The sequence below is a fragment of the Mauremys mutica genome, chromosome 22 (assembly GCF_020497125.1).
Source record: "Mauremys mutica isolate MM-2020 ecotype Southern chromosome 22, ASM2049712v1, whole genome shotgun sequence".
NCBI lineage: Eukaryota > Metazoa > Chordata > Testudines > Geoemydidae > Mauremys > Mauremys mutica.
In genome coordinates this window covers 17,582,095-17,605,186 of record NC_059093.1, presented here as the reverse complement: position 1 = coordinate 17,605,186, position 23,092 = coordinate 17,582,095, and the positions used below count along the sequence as shown (strand labels likewise).

General features: G+C 50.6%; 1 protein-coding gene across 1 annotated transcript in view; it reads right to left on the bottom strand.

The window, feature by feature from the left end:
• The window catches only part of ROBO3 (roundabout guidance receptor 3), a 190,658-nt gene that overhangs the window by 151,456 nt on the left and 16,110 nt on the right, over positions 1-23,092 (bottom strand). The gene's annotated exons all lie outside the window — the stretch shown is intronic.

Sequence of the window (23,092 nt, the reverse complement as noted above, 5' to 3'; positions counted from 1 at the left end):
TTAATAGCAGCTGATCGCTCTAATGGAGTCAGGGGAGGGAGGGCAGGCAGGCATCTGGCCTCGGCTGCCTTGGAAATCCCAGCCTAGAACGCAGTGTGACTGTGGCTTCGATCGGTCGCTTTGGGGTGGTGCTAACCCTGTCATTATCAAAGGTGGGTTTGCCATTCCATTGACTGCATGGGGGAAATCTGTCCGTAAGCCAGAAAACTGCCATTACCTTGTAGGATACTTTTGGTGCTAAAACCTACACACACCCCGACGTATATACGTGTATGCACACAGGCACACACCGCCTACCCCCACAGACCTTCACACTCACAAGAAAGGGCTGTTGGAAGCAGGGTCTCTGCCTGGGGACAGGCAGTAGGAATGGAGTCGTCAGAGGGGTTTTGTGGTGACAACAGCAGCTCCCCCTAGTGGAGGAGAGAAACTGGTGACAGGCAGGGAGCAAAAAATAGGGCGGTTGGTAAAATCAGTCCAGCAGAGGCACTGGCCTGTGAATCCCCAGAGAAGCAAAGGTGGTCCCTGGTCTCTCTATGCTCTGAGGACCCCTTTCTCCTTCTGTGTCCTCCCTCCTCTCCTCATTGCTCCAGCCTTTCTGCATCCTCCTGGGCTTTTCACTCTGGCAGCTCCATGTCTATTTGTCCGTCGGCGCAAGTGTTCCGCACTCGGGCACCAGCTGCTGCGTTCCCATCGCAGCCGGCCCTGGCCCTTGCTCATGCAGAGGATCGGCGTGCTAGAGATGGAAAAGGCCAGTAAGCTCAGCTAGCCAATGCAGGACTGCTCCATACGGCACTTCTGAGGGGGGCATCCAGCCTGTGGCTACGGGTCCCGAGGGATGCGGTTTCCAGGACTTCCCTTGGGAGATGATTCCACAGCTCTGCAACCCTGCCTGTCTGTGCTGAACGCTACAGGACTGTCCCACTCAGCCACGGCTCCCACACAGCGCCCCCTTCTCCACGTTCCTGTCCTTTACTGCATCAAAGCCAAGCTCCTTATCTTCACCCCCCCAGGCCCTGCCAGTCTCCCCTCACCACACCTACCTCTGGGCTCATTTCCTCGGGCTCTCCCTACACCCCCTGCCCCAGCTTGGGATCGCTCTGTCAGCCTGAACCTCTGCACCTGGAACAATCCCCCCCACACACACACACATCTGCTAGGCATCTTCCTTCCTCCTTGAAATATCACCTCCATGTGACTTCCTCCCTTCACTAGGGTCTCCACAGCCTCCCCCAGCTGCAACAGTGGGGATTGGTCCTGCTTTGAGCAGGGGGTTGGACTAGATGACCTCCTGAGGTCCCTTCCAACACTGATATTCCAGTGATTCTATGAACATTGCTGGGAGTGGGTCAGCGCTCGGATCTATCAGCTTCTTGGTGCCGGGATGTGCCCTGTTCCGTGGACAGTGACGCACCCTGTACATTTCCTAGACTACATCATCAGTAGCAAGCCCTCTGCCTGGGAGGTCTCCTTGTATTTGCCCTGTGTCTTCCTTAATTCCATCCTCATTGCTCCCCTTCAACTCCCCCAGCCCAGCTATCTCCTCCTTGGGGATTATCCTTTCAGCCGCTAGCAGGATCTCGTCCAGTCTTAGCCAAACTACCAGAGCTCTTTCAGTGACGTGCCCCCACCCCACCTGAGCCAGGCCCTCCAGCAAACGTCAGTAGTTGTTTCTCCCTGAGGTGCCCAGAACTGGGTCCCAGCAGACACAGACAGTCTGGCTCTGTGGTCTGATGCGTCTACCCAGGGGTTTCCCATTGAGTGCAGTGGACTTTGCCTCAGGCCCATGGGCCCAAATTTGCTTTTATCTTATTTATTTTTTTTGGTGCCCATGTCCTGCTGCAGGCTCTCCAGCCTCCAGCCCTGGCTTCTTTCAACATCACTGCTGGCGGAAAGGGAGCGTGTCAGCGTATCACTTCCCCCAGAGAGCTCCGTGGGTGCGTGGGATTTCCTGCCTGTGTCTCTTCGTATTATTTCCACGTGCTCACTGCTGCCCCCAACACCTTCCAATGTGCTGTGATCTGCGAACGGCCTCATTCTCTTTATGAATGATCTGGAAGAGGAAGTGAAGCTGCCATAGCTCTGATCCCTGTGACACTTCTCTGGGCCCCTCCCCAGCATGGGCCGGGACATTTCAGCCTGCGCCTGCAAACCAGCTTTGCTGGAGGCCCCCTTGCCATGGACTCCTGAAAGGATGCCAGGAATTGCCAGACCAGATCAGACCAGCATCCTGTCTCTGTCAATGGCCAGCACCAGATGTTTGGAGGAAGGTGACCGAGACCCCCTAGTGGACAATGGTGGAATAACCTGTACAAGGACGTTCCCTCCCAACCCTAAGCAGTTACAGGTTGCTTTATGGCTGTAAATCCTGAAATGTTAAGCCTGCTCATGTAGTGGTGGATACTCTCTCATCACCCACAGAGCTGTCCGGACCTTCTCAAAACTATGCTAAGCTCTTGGCCTCAAGGAGCTGTGACAGTGAGTGCCACAGGCTACCCTCAGTCCAGGCTCTGTTGCTTCCATTTGTGTTTTCTTCTGTACAAACTCTCTCTCTCATCTGTTTTAAGCTTGGTCTACACTTATATAATTTGGTGGCAAAGCTATGTCTGTTGGGGTGTGATCCCCCTCCCCCAACACACACACACACACACACTTGATCGCCACAGCTGTGCTGGCAGAAGCTCTGCTGTAGACACACTTATTCCAGGAAAAAAAAGTCCCTAACTCCATTTGGGGAACTGGTTTAAGTTCTACAAAAGCACTCTTTCGACAGTATGTGTCTGCACTAGGAAGGTATAGCTATACCAGCAAACCCTTCCTAATGTAGACAAGGCTCAGTCTGTCTGCTGTTCTCTCTATTGTTCTGTCCCACTTTTCCAGCTCCTTTGTTCTTTTCCTTTGGCTGGATTCTCCCTGTCCCGCTCCCCCACCCGCCACTCATTGCTGTGCAAAGTGCATGTAAAGTGCAACCACGCTGCTTCAGCCGCCTGTTGTACTCACTTTGCACAAGTTTAAGTGAGCCTGAGGCCACAAGGCAGGAGAGAATCCAGCCACTTCTCCACCCACTCCCCTGGAGAGATGATTGTGGGGGAGGAGGGGGCAGAGTGAAGGCAGCTGGCTTCAGCAGTGTTACTGAGCATGTTCAATCCGTGTGAGCGTGCTCAGTACAAGCCAATCAGCAAATGGGTGCGGCACATGACACCACATGCCCCCCCACACGTCACCTCTGTCCCATCCTCCATAGGCTTGCGCTGGAAGAGTGGTGTCCTGTGATGGCTCCATGGGGCTGGGCTGCAGGCACTTTCTCATGGGGGAACAGAGCACCATGGGAACCGAGAAGAGATACTTGGGCAGTTGGGCTCTGGCAGAACCTCAGCATTTTCCCTAGTGTGGACACAGGTTAACACCCATCACTCTGAAGGCTGACCCAGCGGGAGCAGGGCCGAGACAGGATAGCTACCCCGACTGACCCTCAGCCACTCTCCCTAATCTAGACAGACCCTCCCACTCATGGGCTCAATCCTCAGCTAGTGGAAACTGATTCCCGTGCACACAGATAGAGCTATATTCAGATCTATGGTCGCAGTAACATGCAGCTCCACCTCTGTGATGTTATTGACATGGACTGTAACCGTATAGATCATTGTTGCAACCAAGGTCATATAGTGGCACCAAATCTTGTACAAAGGAGGTTAAGTAAGGTGTCTATGACAAGGTTATGTAGGATTATGCTATCTGTATGCATGTACCATTTTTGTATTTAAAGTTATAAGTATTGGCTCTATACTGTCTGTATTTCAAACTTGTGCTCTGCTTCTGGGTGACACCCCAGACAATGTGGCGTCAGCACCGCCTAGCCTGCTTGGTGGCCCATTAAGGACCATCAGCTATACAACTGACCCACTGAGAAGGCAGACACACCTTGTGACTCAGCAAGGCATGCAGGGACATGGCTATGAACAGAACTCTAAGGTTTTTCCATGCCAAGTGCTGGGCGGCTTGTGGTTGGAACAAAGAAAGCACAAGCCACATGGCAAAAAGATTAAAGGCAACTGCATCATTTCCATTTTGTCTTCAGTCCTGCTTCTAACCTCTGGAGGAACTTTGCTACAAACTGAAGCTCTGAACAAAGGACTGAATGACCCATCCAGCGGGGGATGTACTCCAGAGACTTGATTTGAACCTGCAGTTTATTCCATCACTGCTACAAGCCTGAACCAAAAACTTTGCCATTACTGTATGTAATTGATTCCATTTAACCAATTCTAGCTCTCATCTCTATCTTTTTCCTTTTATGAATAAACCTTTAGATTTTAGATTCTAAAGGATTGGCAACAGCGTGATTTGTGGGTAAGATCTGATTTGTATATTGACCTGGGTCTGGGGCTTGGTCCTTTCGGATCAGAAGAACCTTTTTCCCTTTTACTGGGGTGTTGGTTTTCATAACCATTCGTCCCCATAACAAGTGGCACTGATGGTGATACTGGGAAACTGGAGTGTCTAAGGAAATTACTTGTATGACTTCTGGTTAGCCAGTGGGGTAAAACCAAAGTCCTTTCTGGCTGGCTGGTTTGGTTTGCCTTAGTAGTGAAGGACTCCCAGCCTTGGGCTGTAACTGCCCCGCTCTAAGCAATTTGTCCTGAATTGATACTCTCAGAAGTGTCTCACCAAAGGCAGCATCGTTACAACCTCCACGCCCTGTTCCATTACCTCCCAGCAGCCCCCGGAGCTGTTCACCCACCCACAATGGCATTGCCACCCACGGACTCTGTCACACACCCACACCGACTCAGGCACACAAACACCACGTCATACGTGCGAGGGGGCCTGTCCTCTCCAGGGACTCAGCAAATGGAAAGTCAGTTTCTATTCAGCTCCAAGCAGCCAGGCTCAGTCTATGCATGTGTCAACCCTGGGCCATTAGAACTGACACTGGGCCGATTTTTATCCAATTATCATTATTGCTGTATATTCCCAGCTGGTCCAATTCCAGCCTGTTCTGAGGCGTCTCCGCTCACGGGGGGTGGGGAGCTCCTGGTCACGCCCGCTGATGAGAGCGGTTGTCTTGTGAAACCTCTACCGAGATCTAGAAAGATGTGGTGAGCTCAAGGCCACAGGAACGGCCTGGAGAATCGTTCATGCCTGAAATGCCAGCCAGGTGTGCCAATGCCCCCGGCCGGGCCTGTCCAGTTCCTCAGCCCCCACCAGGCTCTGGATTCCCTGTCACCTCACCCCGGTTCCTCGCACGCTGCTCTGCTCTGGGGCAGCTGGGAAGGCAGCACAGTGCTCACGGTCGCCACAAGCCACCCTGCCCTGTCAGGGTCCAGAGCACCACTGGGGCAGCTGGCTGTACCCAGAGCACCAGGCCCCAGAGCCGCCTGCCTGAGGCAGACACATCAGGCAGAGCAGGTGGCCGAATGCCCCATGTCCCCCGAGATGGCACTCCCCTCCCCAGCCATGTGGCGCAGGTGTCCCCCCGCCAAGCAGCCAATGGGGAGGAAGGAACTTCATCGCCCTGAGCGTGGGAAGAGTCCCCCCTCCCGCCCGCAGGGAACCTCTGTGACCGGTCAGAAAGGGGATGCAGAGCTGCGGGACCCGGGTGGCGGGTGCAGGACAGGCTGCAATGGGGTGCAAACGGCCTGAGGCCTGGGCAGAGCAGGGGAGCTCCGGGGCTGGACTTCACTCCCACTGGGTTCCCATCGCACATCACCAAAGAGCTGCCTGCCCAGCTGGGCACAGCAGCAGCAAATGGGAGAGACGTGAGCAGATGGGGACGGCTGCTCTGCATGGGCTGAACTGGGCTCCAGCCCCCTGCCAGCACCTGGGGACCTGGTCAACCCAGGGGCTCTAAGCCTGGGTGGAAGGAGCAATTCTCCCAAGTGTCTGGGGACGCCAGCTCCTCCACTCACTCCTGCCTGCCCCAGCAAGGAGCCATGTTGCTATGCACAGGGCAGGAGAGCAAGAGCTGTGTGCACAGAGAGGGCTGCCAAGCTGTTGTGCATAAGTGGGGACCCCAGATTCCTGCCCCACCCTGCACAGTGCGTGCAAATCCCCCTGGAGTCGGATGTGTGCTCTATTATCACTGCAGGAGCAGGGGGAGACCTAGAGCTCCCCTAAGCTTCACCATTGGTGTCCCACTCTCCTGGCCTGGAGCCCGGCTCAGGAATTGGAACTACTCCATAATGTGCAGCAAAGTCATTTTCTTCCCAGTGAACGATGGGGTAATAAATGGGCGGGATGATCAATACCAGCTGACGTAATCTGCTGGCAAACAGCAGCTTCTTGCACACTCCAACCCGACCGATGCAGCCCTGGAGAGGGGCCAGGAGGAGCCTAGTCAATATTCCAGGGGAGGAGGCCGCACCCTGAGGCTGGGACCAGCCCTCTGCTGGCCCTCTCACCTGCTCGCTGGCTCCCGGGAGCATTAATCAATGCACAGCTCATGTTTGCATTCAGAGAGGACTTCACCCAGTTCTAGATGTCCCAATTTTGGGGTCTTTTTCTTATATAGGCTCCTATTACCCCCCACTCCCATCTTGATTTTTCACACTTGCTGTCTGGTCACCCTACGGTGGTGGGGCTGTTCTCAAGCTCCAGTCAATGCTCGGGAAGCTGTTGTTACAAATGAGGACCTGGTCTCATAAGAACATACATAAGAACATAAGAACGGCCGTACCGGGTCAGACCAAAGGTCCATCTAGCCCAGTATCTGTCTACCGACAGTGGCCAATGCCAGGTGCCTCAGAGGGAGTGAACCTAACAGGCAATGATCAAGTGATCTCTCTTCTGCCATCCATCTCCATCCTCTGACAAACAGAGGCTAGGGACACCATTCTTACCCATCCTAGCTAATAGCCATTTATGGACTTAGCCACCATGAATTTATCCAGTCCCCTTTTAAACATTGTTATAGTCCTAGCCTTCACAACCTCCTCAGGTAAGGAGTTCCACAAGTTGACTGTGCGCTGCGTGAAGAACTTCCTTTTATTTGTTTTAAACCTGCTGCCTATTAATTTCATTTGGTGACCCCTAGTTCTTGTATTATGGGAATAAGTGAATAACTTTTCCTTATCCACTTTCTCAACATCACTCATGATTTTATAGACCTCTATCATGTCCCCCCTTAGTCTCCTCTTTTCCAAGCTGAAGAGTCCTAGCCTCTTTAACCTTTCCTTGTATGGGACGCTCTCTAAACCCCTAATCATTTTAGTTGCCCTTTTCTGAACCTTTTCTAGTGCTAGAATATCTTTTTTGAGGTGAGGAGACCACATCTGTACACAGTATTCGAGATGTGGGCGTACCATGGATTTATATAAGGGCAATCATATATTCTCAGTCTTATTCTCTATCCCCAGCCGGGTCTCCTCGGCTCTTTGCTGGAATGTTACTCTGCCAACGGCTAGAGCCCTGCACTGCTTCCTCTCGGCTCATGAGCTACATGTAGCGTCAGGGGAGCAAATGCAGCCACTGTCACCATCTATCCAGCCACCTACCCAGGTCACCCAGCATATGCTGCTGCTGGACACAGAGGGGCTTGGCGATATAGCAGCTCCTTTCCATCGCTAGCTTTGATTTCAGATGGTATTTCCACCTCTCAGAGCACCCGCCCTTCCCAGGCAGGGCTCTCCGGGCTCCCCACTCGCTCATTTCATTCCAGGCCACTTGCAGGCTTCTGCCCTCCTGCCATGAATCAAACTGCTCCCATTGGCAGCCCTTTGCCACACACAGCTACATCCCGCCCTTGCACCAGCCACTGCCCAGGGTTGCGATGGCTTCCCCGCCACCCACCCGCATGGAGTGAGGGGAGCACAGCCCCCGGCTGTGTGACTCAGCGGCCATTGCTGCTCTTGTCCCTGTCCCCATCACACTCACAGCACGTGGCAGCTGCTTCTTCTCATCCCCAGTTTCTCTCTGATTGCACAATCGTGGGGACTGCTGCTCTCTCTCTGCGCCAGCTCCTCTCAGCAAGGCACATGCAAACGGAGCTCATCGGCGCAACGAAGCAGAATGGTACAGGAAGCGCCTAAAGCCAGGAGTTCTTCTGAGCACCGCACGCTTGAGACACAGCAAGAGGTTCTCCGGGGGCTGGCCGGTGCCCTGTGCCATCACAGGCACAGTCCCTGACATGACACAAACCCAGGAGAGAGTCCTAAACTGCCTGAGTGCACCGGGCTCCTGCAGGAGCCAGGCGCTGCAGGCTGCCTCGGGGTCACTCCTGCTCAGGGCAGTGCAGCCGCTGCGCCCCAGCTCAGGAGCCAAGGCCGAGACCTGGGTGTCACTCATGCCCCGGGCCCAGCACCATAGTGTCAGTGCCAGGCATTGCACACACAGCAAGCAACGAGCTGGGTCCCAGCGGGTGAAACTGATCCCGGGCAGAGGGCCTCAAAACAGGGTTTAAGGGGATGAGGTGTGGCCTAGGCCTTGTGCTGGCCTCTCTGCATTGGGTGAAATTCACCCTTGCCGAGGATTTAGCCCTATCTGGGAAGCCCCATGTAAACAACTGTGGCTGGCAAGCAGGTCTGTCCTCTGTTCACAGTGGCACAGAGGAAGCCATTTGCAGGTAAAACCAAGATTTTACACCCCCCCATGAACTCTGCTACCTGCCCTCTAGCGACACCCGCTGGCACCTGGAAGCTTTGACGACCTGATTACAGATACACGGTTACACAGCACTCCTGGAATGGTTCTCACATGAATCAGCCAGTGCATCCCATGCACTGCTACAGACTAGGGACCGAGCGGCTAGGCAGCAGTTCTGCAGAAAAGGACCTAGGGGTTCCAGTGGACGAGAAGCTGGATATGAGTCAACAGTGTGCCCTTGTTGCCAAGAAGGCTAACGGCATTTTGGGCTGTATAAGTAGGGGCATTGCCAGCAGATCGAGGGACATGATCATTCCCCTCTATTCAACATTGGTGAGACTAGATGACGGAACAAGGAGTAATGGTCTCAAGTTGCAGTTTGGGAGGGCTAGGTTGGATATTAGGAAAAACTTTTTCACTAGGAGGGAGGTGAAGCACTGGAATGGGTTACCTAGGGAGGTGGTGGAATCTCCTTCCTTAGAGGTTTTTAAGGCCCGGCGACAAATCCCTGGCAGGGATGATTTAGTTGGGAATTGGTCTTGCTTTGAGCTGGGGATTGGACTAGATGACCTCCTGAGGTCCCTTCCAACCCTGATAATCTATGATTCTATGACACAGTGTGTCACGTACCCCTGTGTGCTAAGGGAATGAGTGCCCATGCTGGCAGAGGAAATAACAAACACCAATACTCCAGCCACGGAAACAATGCAATCCCGGCAGATAGCAACCCAGGACCCCCATCCCTAGGGAAAGGAGGAAGCAAACCAGAAGGAAACTCATCTTGAAAGAAACGGAACTTTGCTCCACAGTAACAGAGGGACATAAAAAGTACGTCTTGCCAGACAAATGTGATTACTTTTCTGGCCTGAATTACAAAATGAATCGACAAAGGGCATGCTGTGGATATGCTGTATCTGTTTTATTAATGCATTTGAAGTGGAGTCTCATGAAATCTTAATGAAAAATGTAATTAAAATTGGCTTGGACAGGAACAAGTGTGGATCAAAAACTGGATAAAAGACCAATAACAAAGGGCAATGATAAATGACAGTGTTCAGTGCTAAGAGCCACTGGATTTAATATCCTCATTAATGATTTGGCAGAGGGAGGAAAGGACACATTAATGAAAGTCACCGATGATATTAACTTAGCAGGAGCTATGGGCACCAACTTGGGACAGAGACATAATTCCAAGCCACCTGCAGAGACCAGAGAATGGACAGGAAATAACAAAATTAGGGGGACTTAGCAAAATGCAGCTGATATGCCTGGGGAAGAACGATCTGAAACACAGACCTTCAGTGGATGGAAGGAACCCAGGAAACAGGGTTGCTGTAAAAGACCTAGGGCTGTGAGTGGACATCTAATTAGACATCAGTTTGGGATGTGATACGTCAGAAAAAAAAAGTGACAGAATGCGTGGCTGGATGCACGAGGCCTCACGTCCTGGATCAGGCAGGGTGCAAACATAGAATCATAAAATATCAGGGTTGGAAGGGACCTCCGGAGGTCATCTAGTCCCACCCCCTGCTCAAAGCAGAACCAAACCCAACTAAATCATCCCAGCCAGGGCTTTGTCAAGCCTGACCTTAAAAACCTCTAGGGAAGAAGATTCCACCACCTCCCTAGGGAACCCATTCCAGTGCTTCACCACCCTCCTAGTGATAAAGTTTTTCCTAATATCCAACTGAAACCTCTCCCACTGCAACTTGAGACCATTACTCCTTGTTCTGTCATCTTCTACCACTGAGAACAGTCTAGATCCATCCTCTTTGGAACCCCCTTTCAGGTAGTTGAAAGCAGCTATCAAATCCCCAGGGCAGCCGAGAGCGGGTTCGGGCCCCGGTTGAAAAAAAAATGTCGGGCCCCCCAGTAAGGGCGGACCAGCTAAACAGGGCCGACGAAACCAGGGAAGCCAGGCCCTGGGCCCCCTTCCAGACCACCGGGCCCCGGTAATTTGTACCGGCTTCCCCCCCTTCTCATCGGCCCTGCAAATCCCCCTTCACTCTTCTCTTCTGCAGACTAAACAATCCCAGTTCCCTCAGCCTCTCCTCATAAGTCATGTGCTCCAGCCACCTGATCAGTATGTAGCACTTGGCAGACTCCCGGAGGAAGTTCATTCCGGAGCAACAGGACTGAGCAGGGGCCGTGAGAAGGACTGGCTGATGAAGAAAGGAGGCTCTTTGAATACCATTGGAAAGTTACCTTTGGCTACCGCCATTCAAGGGCTATGGCGTGGTCCAGAGGAGAGGGGGCGTGGTGAGAACTCTGGGTTCTGGTCCCAGCTCTGCTATAATTATTTGCCACGTGGCTTTAGTCAAATCACTCCACCTGTCTGTTTTGACGATAAGCTCTTTGGGGCAGCGACTATCAGTGCAGTGGTTAGAATGATGGGGCCGAGATGTTACAATACTACCAAAAACCAGGGTCCTCGGCCATGTCAAAGCTGTGCCCCTCAGCGCTGCTCCTGTTGCCCGAATGTCTCAGTTCTTCAAATGTAAACTGCACCTGGAGCTACACAGCAGTGGTTTCTCTGCACATCTCTGAGCACTTGGTTGAGGCGGGCATCAGAGGGCACAGCTGGGAGAGCTGGAGGAGGAGCCTCCCTCAGAATGTGCAGCCTTAGTGACCTGGGCAGAGGTCTGTGGTGACTGGGGGCGGGGAGACATTGGGTCTGGGCTTTCCAGTTACAAACAGGTAATTCAAAGCCAGTTCTCTTTGCTAGAAAGGCAAGCAGCAGTGTCATTTCCAGCCCAGCCAGGGTAGGCTGAGTATCAATACTAAAGCTCACATTTCCAAGTGGCCTTCGTTTTGGAGGCCTCAGTTCTTGGGTGCCCAACTTGAGGCACCTGGGGCCTGATGTCTGGAACTGCTGAGCACACCTGGCTCTACATGAAGTCAGTGAGAGATGTGGATGCTCAGCTCTTCTGAGAAATAAGGTCCAGCTGGGCTCAGACTAGGGACTCAAAAACTAGGAGCATCTGCAATGGAGCCAATCTTCACTTCAAAACCGGCTAAAAATCCTATCGACTGTACTGTGCCTTCATGAAACGAGACCCTCCAAGGCTCAGAACTGGCCAGATCCAAACCTGTGCTCACTAGAGCGCTCAGAGACACTTTTCCTCCACAAGGGTTACTTCCTTCCCAACACTCAATGTCCCATCTCACTCCTGGTGCCAGAGTGGCCATACTGGTGTGCAGGGGCCTGCACCCTAAGGTGTCCAAGGGAACAAAAATCCATCTCTGCCTGGGATCGAAAACTGTTCAGAAGAGGCAGCAAAAGTTGGAGGCAAACAGATGGGACGGGTCTAGATAAAGGAGCTGTGCCAAGGGGTCTGCAAGGCTTCTGGTGCAGTCGGGGGTTGGCACTGCAATGAGCTGAAGGGGTCTAGAAGGGGGAGGAAATGTTTATAGCAGAAATGACCGAAACGTGCTGTGATTGGTTAATGTGATGTGATGGGGCTGCCACTTCTGCCTGGACATTGTTTACCTGGGGTCACTAGTAGGGAGCAGGGGGACATGTGGCCTAGAAGGAGAAGGAGAAGGAGCTTTTCCATCATGGCTGCCAGCATGACACCGGGATCCACCATGACACCACTGGGCCTTCATTGTCCTGATCCTGAGAACTGTCCTGTCCAGACGGGGCCAGAGGGAGGGACCCAGATGACATCACCACCTCCACCAGCTGCAGCTAAATCCCGACGAACATCCAGGATGTGAGCACCTTGGGTTCCTGCTGTTACCCCACCCCCACTTTCCTCCCGTGTGTCACTCTCCATCCCCACCTTATTTCTCCTCTTTCCTATCTCCTCTTTCTGCCTCTGTCTAGTCAGAGTCCGGCTGCCCTGACACGACAACGCCTCCCTCCGCGGCACTGCTGCGAGCCTGCGACCAGAGAGGCAGCTAAAAGCAACATCTTAAACAGCCCGACCCCGGTACAGATTTGCCAGGTCTCAGAGCGGCTGAGCCAACCGAGGGCTGGGTCTGTGCTTCTCTGCAGCAGTGAGGCTGCAAGGGAAGTCAGCACCAGAGACAGAAGCTGCCTTTTCTCTGGGCTGTTCTTCTCTCTCCCCTTTTGCGTGTTTCTCTTGTTTTGTCTTAAAGAAAACGGGATTGGATTGAAAGCCGGGTGCCCAGGGAGCCTGCCAGCCCAAAAGCCGAGTGCCCAGGGAGCCTGCCAGCCTGAAAGCTGGGCAGTTCAAGGAGCCTGCCAGCCCGAAAGCCGGGTGCCCAGGGAGCCTGTGAGCCCGAAAGCCAAGTGCCCAGGGAGCCTGTCAGCCCGGAAGCCGGGCAGCCCAGGGAGCCTGCCTGCCAGACATCCCAGGAGCCATCTAGCTGGGGAGCTCAGGGATCCAGTCTGCCTGCCTGGTCTCCACTGGAAGTTTGATGGGATTGACACACTCCTGTGGAATGTGTTAATTCCATCCAGTTGGCATCTCCCAACAGAAACCTGCACTGTCAGATAATGTTTGACCAGCTCTAGCTGTAAGAGTGAACAATTGTTTAATTAACATCTTATCCCTTGTTGGGCCCGGGGTTGGCTGGTGAGTTAAAGCACAGCAAGCTGCCTCCCATCCATCACCCTCAGGCGCAGGCTCTGCCCCTCCGCCCCACTCCCCGCTCTGGCTGTGGGGCTGAATGCTGATGGGGGACCCTCAGCTGGTCACTTCTTAGCTGCAGCTCAGGTTCTGGATTTCCCCAGGGTGTGCTGGTGTTAGCCCTGGATAAGAGGGGAATACGGCCTCACTGTCACCTCCCTGGGGCATCCGGCGAGTACTCTGCATTTGCTCTCTGAAAGTCCTCAGCAAGGCCTTAGTGCGTTAGAGAAACAGAACTTGGGGTTTCACAGAGCGCCGTAACCGCAATAAACCACAAACTGCTACACGGGGATGGTTCCAGCCCCTGTCACCGGACTCTGCCAGAATCCTCCCCATAAACGAGGTGGGATTACAGATCAGATCCCTCATCAGAGCTTCATAAATATGTATGGCTCCTTCCACCTCCCCAGCGTCACCCTGGCCGGAGCCCTGTTCCACCAGCTCCTGATCGTTCCTGACTGGGGAGGCCATTTCAATTAGTGGAACTGGCGCGCATCACTGGGGACTGCAGGAGGAGCCGAGAGGGGAGGTTAAGGAGGAGGAATGGCAGCTACAGGAAAGCATTGCCTTGGGGACAGTGGTTCCTGGGCCCCAGGTGGTGCACGCTAAGCGCAGAACGTAACCTGTTAATGTCCTCCATCGGGAAACAAAGCAGCTGACAGTAACCGTGCAACTCCGTTGCATTGCTCAGTTTCTGGCTCTGGCTCTCAGGCCGATTCCTCCGCGAAATCCGTCGCTAGGGGGCAGTTAAGGCTGTAAGAGGTGGGGCTGCTTGACAGTGCTCCAGAGAGTTAGAGCTAGAACCAAGCCTGCCTCCCATGTGAAAACAACCCCTCCCCAGGACAGTGCCTGGGGACAGGGGAGTAGGGCTTGGACAGCCAACGGGACCAGGAGATTTCCCGCCGCACCCCTGAGCCCCTCTCAGCATCTGCTGGATCTCTGAGCGGGAGCTAGCCCAGCCGCCCGTCACACTCAGTGTTCTCTCTGCCATCCCCTGTGAGAAGAGAGCAGGAGGGTCGCAGCGTGGTGAAACCCACTCATTTTGGTGCCCGAGTGAGTCACACTGGGGAGAGTTCTGCCACTTCTTCGCCCCCCACCAATCAAGAGCCCATGGACACAGTCACGCCCCAGCAAGGGGGCCAGCTCTGGGAGCTGCACACTCCGATTCTGAACAATTGACTGGGAGTGGCGCCTCATTCTGGCAACTCACGTGGGCGGACCTTACTTTGTGGGTGGCGCTTGGAAGAGCACCAGCGTCTTCCCCAAGATGAGCCCCTCTGGCAGCCTCCTATGGCTTGCAGGAAGAGGGCTCCTATCCAGCTGGCACTAGGCTCATTAATAAACAAGGAAATTCCCACACAAAACCTTTGTGAGAGTGAAGCGTGGGTGAGATGTGTGACCAGGGGAATGGACTCCCATGCTTACGCTATTGCCCTGCATGGGGTGTGACAGCAAAGCCATAGACTGGGCTGAAGTCCCATCTCCGGTGCCCTCAGACCCCTTTCACACTCCAGAGGAATCAGACAAGGGTCCCCCTTGCTAGAGGGAGCAGAGAACACACAAGAAACAAAAGCAAAGATCTAAGGGAGCTGCATGGCCCCTTGTTACCACAACAGCTGCACCCCTCAAACTCAACCTCCCTGTAACCCCACAAGGTCGGCATGTGCTATTATCACCCCATTTTACTGGAGCATCAAGCTGCTTGCCCAAGCTCCAGCTAGAAGTACGTAGAAGAGCAAGGCATTGAACGGCTGTCTCTGGAGTCACAGGCCATGCCCATGCCACAGAGCCACCCTCCCCTGGGCTCAGGGCCTCCGCCACATACCAGTGCCACCCCCATTGCCGACGCCCGATTGCTGCTCACACGTGACAATGTACCGTGAGCACCAGCGTGTCTCTCTGTCTACAGTTACAGGGTTTGCCTCCTGGGTCTAGCCAGGCCTCGTTAGTGTGGAGCAATACTGAATATTTACCCATCTGTACCCTTCGTGGAGTGCTCACCTCTGCACAAATGGGTGACCCCAGCTGTGCAGCTCCCTGCAGATGCTTTCTAGAAGCTGGCTCTGAACCATACAGATTGCTCCAGGGACGGCACAGCATGCTGGTGTGGCAGTTCCCCCGCCCTGGGAAAGAATGGGAGAATGAGGCTGCCTTCTGGAAAGATACATTTATTAAATCAAGTTTGATCTTCCTGGAGCTGCGGACAACAGGGCCGCCCAGAGGATTCGGGAGGCCCGGGGCAAAGCAATTTCAGGGGCCCCTTCCATAAAAAAAAGCTGCAATACTATAGAATATTATATTCTCGTGGGGACCCCTGGAGGACCCGGGGCCTGGGGCAAATTGACCCACTCCCCCCCAACCCCCCGGGCAACCCTGGTGGACAACATCTCCCCTATGGCGCTCTCAGCCTCAGACATGCTCTCCGGTACAGTTCTCTTCTCCACCCTGTTCATAAAGGAACAGCTCCCACCAGCCAAAATACCAACACTAAAAATACAGTAAACCAACAGCCACATTCACTTCTCAATTCAGTGCTCTGCACTATCAAACCACTGCGGCTACAGTCAGTGCATTAACTTTTATTTGCAAGAATTGACAACACCGCCACTGCTGCCCGTTGCCTTTAGGGTCCAAGTGACCCTTTGGCCACCCTCATCTGTTTGCTTCCAGCACAAGGAGCTCCCAATCAATAGCCCCATTCATTTTGTATGAGGCAGTGGTTGTCAGGGCTCCCGTCCTGCAGCCAGGCCTTTCCCCAGAAGTTTTCAGGGCATGCGAATTTCCACTTCACACACAAGCAAAGGGCTGCTTTTCTTTTTCAAATGGCACGTTTGAAGTTCGTCCTTTGGAGCAGGTCACAGACCATTAGCAAGGAATAATCAGAGCACTTTATCTCCTTGCTCCGTGCACGGGGTACAGGGTGAGTGCCGTGGCCTTTATAGAAGCAGTCCACTGGAGATTATTTTGCATTCAGATGATTTGGGACGTGCATTTTAATAATAAACATGGTGTCAAAATTGTTTGTGTCCATAAGCCCACGGAGAGAGGGGCTGTGCATCAGCCAGAGCGCAGCCACCTGCTTGCTTCCTGGGAGCAGAGGGAGGCCAGCCAGCTGCAAGTTACACCTGCAGTGAGCCCCTCAGATTCAAATAGCTGTTCAGAGCATGGGGACTAGATAGGAAATGTTAAAAATCAGGCCTGGGGGAGGGAGGGGGGAATAAGTGCCTTTATAAGACAAAGCCCCGAATATCGGGACTGTCCCTATAAAATCAGGACATCTGGTCACCCTAGCTCGGACCAGATGAAGCAGTGAGAGGCCAAAAGGCATCCTTTAAAAAGTAGAAGATAAATCCTAATGAGGAAAATAGAAAAGAGCAGAAACTCTGGCAAATGAAGTGTAAAAATATAATTAGAAAGACCAAAAAAGAATTTGAAGAACAGCTAGCCAAAGACTCCAAAAGTAACGGCAACATTTTTTTTAAATGCATCAGAAGCAGGAAGCCTGCTAAACAACCAGTGGGGCCACTGGATGATCGAGGTGCTAAAGGAGCAGTCAAAGACGATAAGGCCATTGCGGAGAAACAAAATTAATTCTTTGCATTGGTCTTCACTGTTGAGGATGTGAGGGAGATTCCCAAACCTGAGCCATTCTTTTTAGGTGATAAATCTGAGGAACTGTCCCAGACTGAGGAGTCATTAGAGGAGGTTTTGGAACAAATTGATAAACTAAACAGTAATAAGTCTCCAGGACCTGGTGGTATTCACCCAAGAGTTCTGAAGGAACTCAAATGTGAAATTGCAGGACTACTAACTGCCGTCTGTAACTCATCATTTAAATCAGCTTCTGTACCAAATGACTGGAGAATAGCTAATGTGATGCCAATTTTTAAAAAGGGCTCCAGAGGTGACCCTGGCAACTACAGGCCAGTAAGCCTCACTTCAGTACTGGCCAAATTGGTTGAAACTATCATAAAGAACAAAATTGTGAGACACATAGATGGACATAATTTGTTGGGAAATAGTCAACATGGTTTTTGAAAAGGTAAATCATGCCTCACCAATCTACTAGAATTCTTTGAGGGGGTCAACAAGCATGCAGACAAAGGAGATCCAGTGGATATAGTGTATTTAGATTTTCAGAAAGCCTTTGACGAGGTCCCTCACCAAAGGGTCTTGAGCAAAATAAGCAGTCATGGGATAAGAGGGAAGGTTCTCTCATGGATTGGTAACTGGTTAAAAGATAGGAAAGACAGGGTAAGAATAAATGGTCAGTTTTCAGAATGGAGAGAGGTAAATAATGGTGTCTCCCAGAGATCTGTACTGGGATCAGTCCTATTTAACATATTCATAAACAATCTGGAAAAAGGGGTAAACAGTGAGGGGGCAAAATTTGCAGATGATACAAAACTACTCAAGATAGTTAAGTCCCAGGCAGACTGCGAAGAGCTACAAAAGGATCTCACAAAACTGGGTGAGTGGGCAACAAAATGGCAGATGAAATTTAATGTTGATAAATGCAAAGTAATGCACATTGGAAAACATAATCCCAACCAAACATATACAATGATGGGGTCTAAATTCGCTGTTATCACTCAAGAAAGATCTTGGAGTCATTGTGGATAGTTCTCTGAAAACATCCACTCAATATGCAGTGGCAGTCAAAAAAGTGAACAGAATGTTGGGAATCATTAAGAAAGGGATAGATAATAAGACAGAAAATCTCATATTGCCGCTATATAAATCCATGGCACGCCCACAACTTGAATACTGTGTACAGATGTGGTCACCCCATCTCAAAAAAGATATATTGGAATTGAAAAAGGTTCAGAAAAGGGCAACAAAAATGATTAGGAGTATAGAACAGCTTCCGTATGTGGAGAGATTAATAAGACTGAGACTTTTCAGCTTGGAAAAGAGGCGACTGGGGGGGATATGATAAGGATCTATAAAATCATGAGTGGTATAGAGAAAGTAAATCAGGAAGTGTTATTTACTCCTTCTCATAATACAAGAACAAGGGGCCACCAAATGAAATTAATAGGTAGCAGGTTTAAAACAAACACAAGAAAGTGTTTTTTCATGCAACGCACTGTCAACCTCTGGAACTACTTGCCAGAGGGTGTTGTGAAGGCCAATGCTATAATGGGGTTCAAAAGGGAGCTAGATAGATTCATGGAAGATAGGTCCATCGATGGCTATTAGCCAGGATGGGCAGGAATGGTGTCCCTAGCCTCTGCTTGCCAGAAGCTGGGAATGGGTGACAGGGGATGGATCACTTATCATAGAATCATAGAATCATAGAGTATCAGGGTTGGAAGGGACCTCAGGAGGTCATCTAGTCCAACCTCCTCCTCAAAGCAGGACCAGTTCCCAACTAAATCATCCCAGCCAGGGCTTTGTCAAGCCTGACCTTAAAAATCTCGAAGGAAGGAGAGTCCACCACCTCCCTAGGTAACCCATTCCAGTGCTTCATCACCACACTCCGAGTGAAAAAGTTTTTCCTAATATCCAACCTAAACCTCCTCCACTGCAACTTGAGATCATTGCTTCTTGTTCTGACATCAGGTACCACTGAGAACAGTCTAGATCCATCCTCTTTGGAACCCCCTTTCAGGTAGTTGAAAGCAGCTATCAAATCCCTCCTCATTCTTCTCTTCTGCAGACTAAACAATCCCAGTTCCCTCAGCCTCTCCTCATAAATCATGTGCTCCAGACCCCTAATCATTTTTGTTGCCCTCCATTGGACTCTTTCCAAGTTTTCCACATCCTTCTTGTAGTGTGGGGCCCAAAACTGGACACAGTACTCCAAAGGAGGCCTCACCAATGTCGAATAGAGGGGAATGATCACGTCCCTCGATCTGCTAGCAATGCCCTTACTTATACAGCCCAAAATGCCATTAGCCTTCTTGGCAACAAGGGCACACTGTTGACTCATATCCAGCTTCTCGTCCACTGTAACCCCTAGGTCTTTTTCTGCAGAACTGCTTCCTAGCCATTCGGTCCCTAGTCTGTAACAGAGAATGGGATTCTTCCTTCCTAAGTGCAGGACTCTACACTTGTCTTTGTTGAACCTCATCAGGTTTCTTTTGGCCCAATCTTCCAATTTGTCTTGGTCCCTCTGTATCCTAGCCCTACCCTCCAGCGTATCTACCACTCCTCTCACTTGATAATAACCCTGTCTGTTCATTCCCTTTGTGGCACCTGCCATTGGCCACTGTCAGAGGACAGGATACTGGTCTTGATGGACCTTTGGTCTGAACCAGTATGGCCATTCTTATGTTCTCCTTTCTATTTTCCTCACTAGGATTTAACTTCCACTTTTTAAAGGATGCCTTTTTGCCTCTCACTGCTTCTTTTACTTCGTTGTTTAGCCATGGTGGAACATTTTTGGTTCTCTTACTTTGTTTTTTAATTTGGGGTATACATTTAAGTTGAGCCTCTATTATGGTGTCTTTAAAAAGTTTCCACGCAGCTTGCAGGGATTTCACTTTTGGCGCTGTACTTTTTAATTTCTGTTGAACTAACAACCCCATTTTTGTGTAGTTCCCCTTTCTGAAATTAAATGCTACAGTGTTGGGCTACTGTGGTGTTTTCCCCACCACGGGGGTGTTAAATTTAATTATATTATGGTCACTATTACCCAGCAGTCCAACTATATTCACCTCTTGGACCAGATCCTGTGTTTCACTGAGGACTAAATCAAGAATTGCCTCTCCTCTCATGGGTTCCAGGACTAGCTGCTCCAAGAAGCAGACATTTAAGGTGTCAAGAAACTTTATAGCTGCATCCCGTTCTGAGGTGACATGTACCCAGTCAATATGGGGATAGTTGAAATCCCCCATTATTATTGATTTTTTAAAACTTTTTTATTTACTTATTTATAAATTTATTTTCAAATTTCTCTAATCTCCTTGTGTATTTGGCAGTCACTATCAGCATCCTGGTCAGGTGGTCGGCAGTATATCCCTGCTGCTATAGTCTTATTATTCGAGCATGGAATTACTATCCATAGAGATTCTATGGCACAGTTTGGTTCATTTAAGATTTTTACTTCATTTGATTCTACGCTTTCTTTCACATACAGTGCCACTCCCCCACCAGCACAACCTGTTCTGTCCTTCCGATATATTTTGTACCTGGTATTACTGTGTCCCATTGATTATCCTCATTCCACCAAGTTTCTGTGATGCCCGTTATATCAATATCCTCATTTAAAACAAGGCACTCTAGTTCACCCATCTTATTATTTAGACTTCTAGCATTTGTCTATAAGAACTTTAAAAACTTGTCACTTCTTAGCTTTCTGCCTTATGTGATGTAATTGAATGGGATTCTTTTTTCATTTGACTGTTTCTCATCAGATTCTACCTGTATTTTATCATCTTCCATCCTCTCCTCCTTAATGGAACATAGAGAATCTCCATTAATAGATCCTCCCCTAAGGGATGTCTCTGTCTGAACCATGTGCTCCTCTGTACCTGTTGGCTTTCCCCCAGCCTTTAGTTTAAAACCTACGACCTTTTTAATTTTAAGGGCCAACAATCTGGTTCTGGTTTGGTTTAGGTGGAGCCCATCCTTCCTGTATAGGCTCCCCCTTTCCTAAAAGTTTCCCCAGTTTGTAATAAATTGAAACCCCTCCTCCCTACACCATTGTCTCATCCACTCATTGAGACCCTGCAGTTCTGCCTGTCTAACTGGCCCTGCATGTGGAACTGGAAGCATTTCAGAGAATGCTATCATGGAGGTCCTGGACTTCAATCTCTTACCTAGCAGCCTAAATTTGGCCGCCAGGACCTCTCTCTATCCTTCCCTATGTCAGTGGTACCTACATGTACCACAACCACTTGTTCCTCCCTAGCACTACACATATGCCTAACTAGATGTCTTGAGAGATCTACAACCTTTGCAACCGGCAGGCAAGTCACCCTACGGTTCTCCCAGTCATCGCAAACCCAGCTATCTATGTTTCTAATGCTCAAATTGCCCATTACTAATACCTGTCTCTTCCTAATAACTGCAGTTCCCTCCCCCAGAGGGGTATCCTCAGTGAGAGAGGACACCACAACATCATCTGGAAGGAGGGTTCCAACCATGGGATCGTTTCCCTCTGCTCCAAGTTGGACGGTCTCCTTCCCCAAGACTTTCACCCTTCTCAACAGCACAGAGGCTGTCAGACCAGGGGTGGGACTGGAAAGTCTCATCTATGTACCTCTCTGTCTCCCTTAGCTCCTTCAAGTCAGCCACTCTGGTCTCCAAAGCCCATACGTGGTCTCTGAGGGCCAGGAGCTCCTTGCACCGAATGCACACATACGCCACCTGCCCATAGGGCAGGTAATCACACATGCTGCATTGGGTGCAATAAATTGGATAGCCCCCACTCTGTTGCTGGACTTCTGCCTGCATTCTCTTTTTACTCCTGCAGCTTGTTCCTTTCTTGATGTTTTGTTTTTATCAGGGGGCGTTTTGGGCCTTAAGTTTAAAGAATGTAAGTGTATCTAGTCCACCCCTCACATTCCTGCTCTAAACTCCTTCACAAAACTCCCGTTAGCTGCTCCTGTTTGCTGATCCCCTTTTAAGTAACCCTCTCCCCAAAAAGTCATGGCACCAACGTGCCAGGTTTCTTGCCATCACTCTGCTGATGTGCTATACATCTCCCCTCCCCTTCCCTGGGTCTCTTTAGATTGCAAGCTCTTCGGACCAGGAACTGTTTGCTACTCAGGTTTTGTACAGAACCTAGCACTCCTGTAATAAACACAATTTAGAATGAGAAGAAATAAATGGTTCTTCACGTCACCTCCTGCACATTGGGTCAAACCAGAACTAGCTAAGATCACGGCAGTACAGATGATGCCCTGCAGAACTAAAACTACTTCTTGGGGTTTTTAAACATATTTTTCTTTAAATGATCAGTTTCTGGGTCTGTGAAATGGCGCTGACTGGAGCCTTCTTTCCTAAACCATGCTGAGATCTGTGTGGGAAAAGCGCTGCACAAAAGAGCTTAACATTGCTATCTCCATGATAAAGTTTGTTTTATGAATTCCGAAGAATCACTGAGTTTCTGCATCGCTCAGATAAAAGCACCTGAAAACGTAAGGGAGAGGAATTGCTAAACCTACTGAATTTCAGCTCAGCAGCTAGTACCCAAGCTGCCAGGGTGTTTGTGGCTTAAAACGACCTGGGTTTCCTTTGTTTTTCACCGTGTTCGTGTCACTGAGAATAATACTAACGCTGCAGCCCATGACTAGAAAGCGCCCCCTTCCCCTTTCTTTGGAAATGCCATATGGATTTTTAATGTATCATTTGATCGATTGGCTGGGGACTGTGTACAGTGCTAATCGCCTGCTTTGCCTCTTTGTCTATAATATTGAACGCTTTTTCAGGGCGCCTTCATTGGAGAAAAATGGGTGTGAAATTGCTGTGACACTGATTTCATAGGGATAGTGACTTTTATTTTCCTCTGTACGTTTTCTTTCCTGCAGCTCTCTCCTTTTTTGGGTACTTTTTCTGGGTTGCTGCTCCTTGTGCTCAGACTGGCCCAGGCACATACCAGCACAATGCTATGACTCCTGCATGCTGGGCTTGAGTTGCACCAATGAAAGCGTACGCACAGGTTTTTGCAGGCACCAAGTACAGGTGCATGTGTGCATGTTTACCCCTGAAGAGGGCTGGCATAGGCCCCTTTGAAAATGCACTCCCTTGTTTCTTTATAGGCAATGCATGACTTGCTACAGTGGATCAAACCCCGGGTCCATACAGCCCAGTCTCCTGTCTCTGACAGCGGCCAATGCCAGATGTTTCAGAGGAAGATGCAAGAACCCCACAGTAGCATGCAGTGGGATCTGGGATAAACAGCCCCCCACATTAGGTCCCATCATTATTGCTAGTAACTAGAGATTGGTTTAAACCCTGAGGTA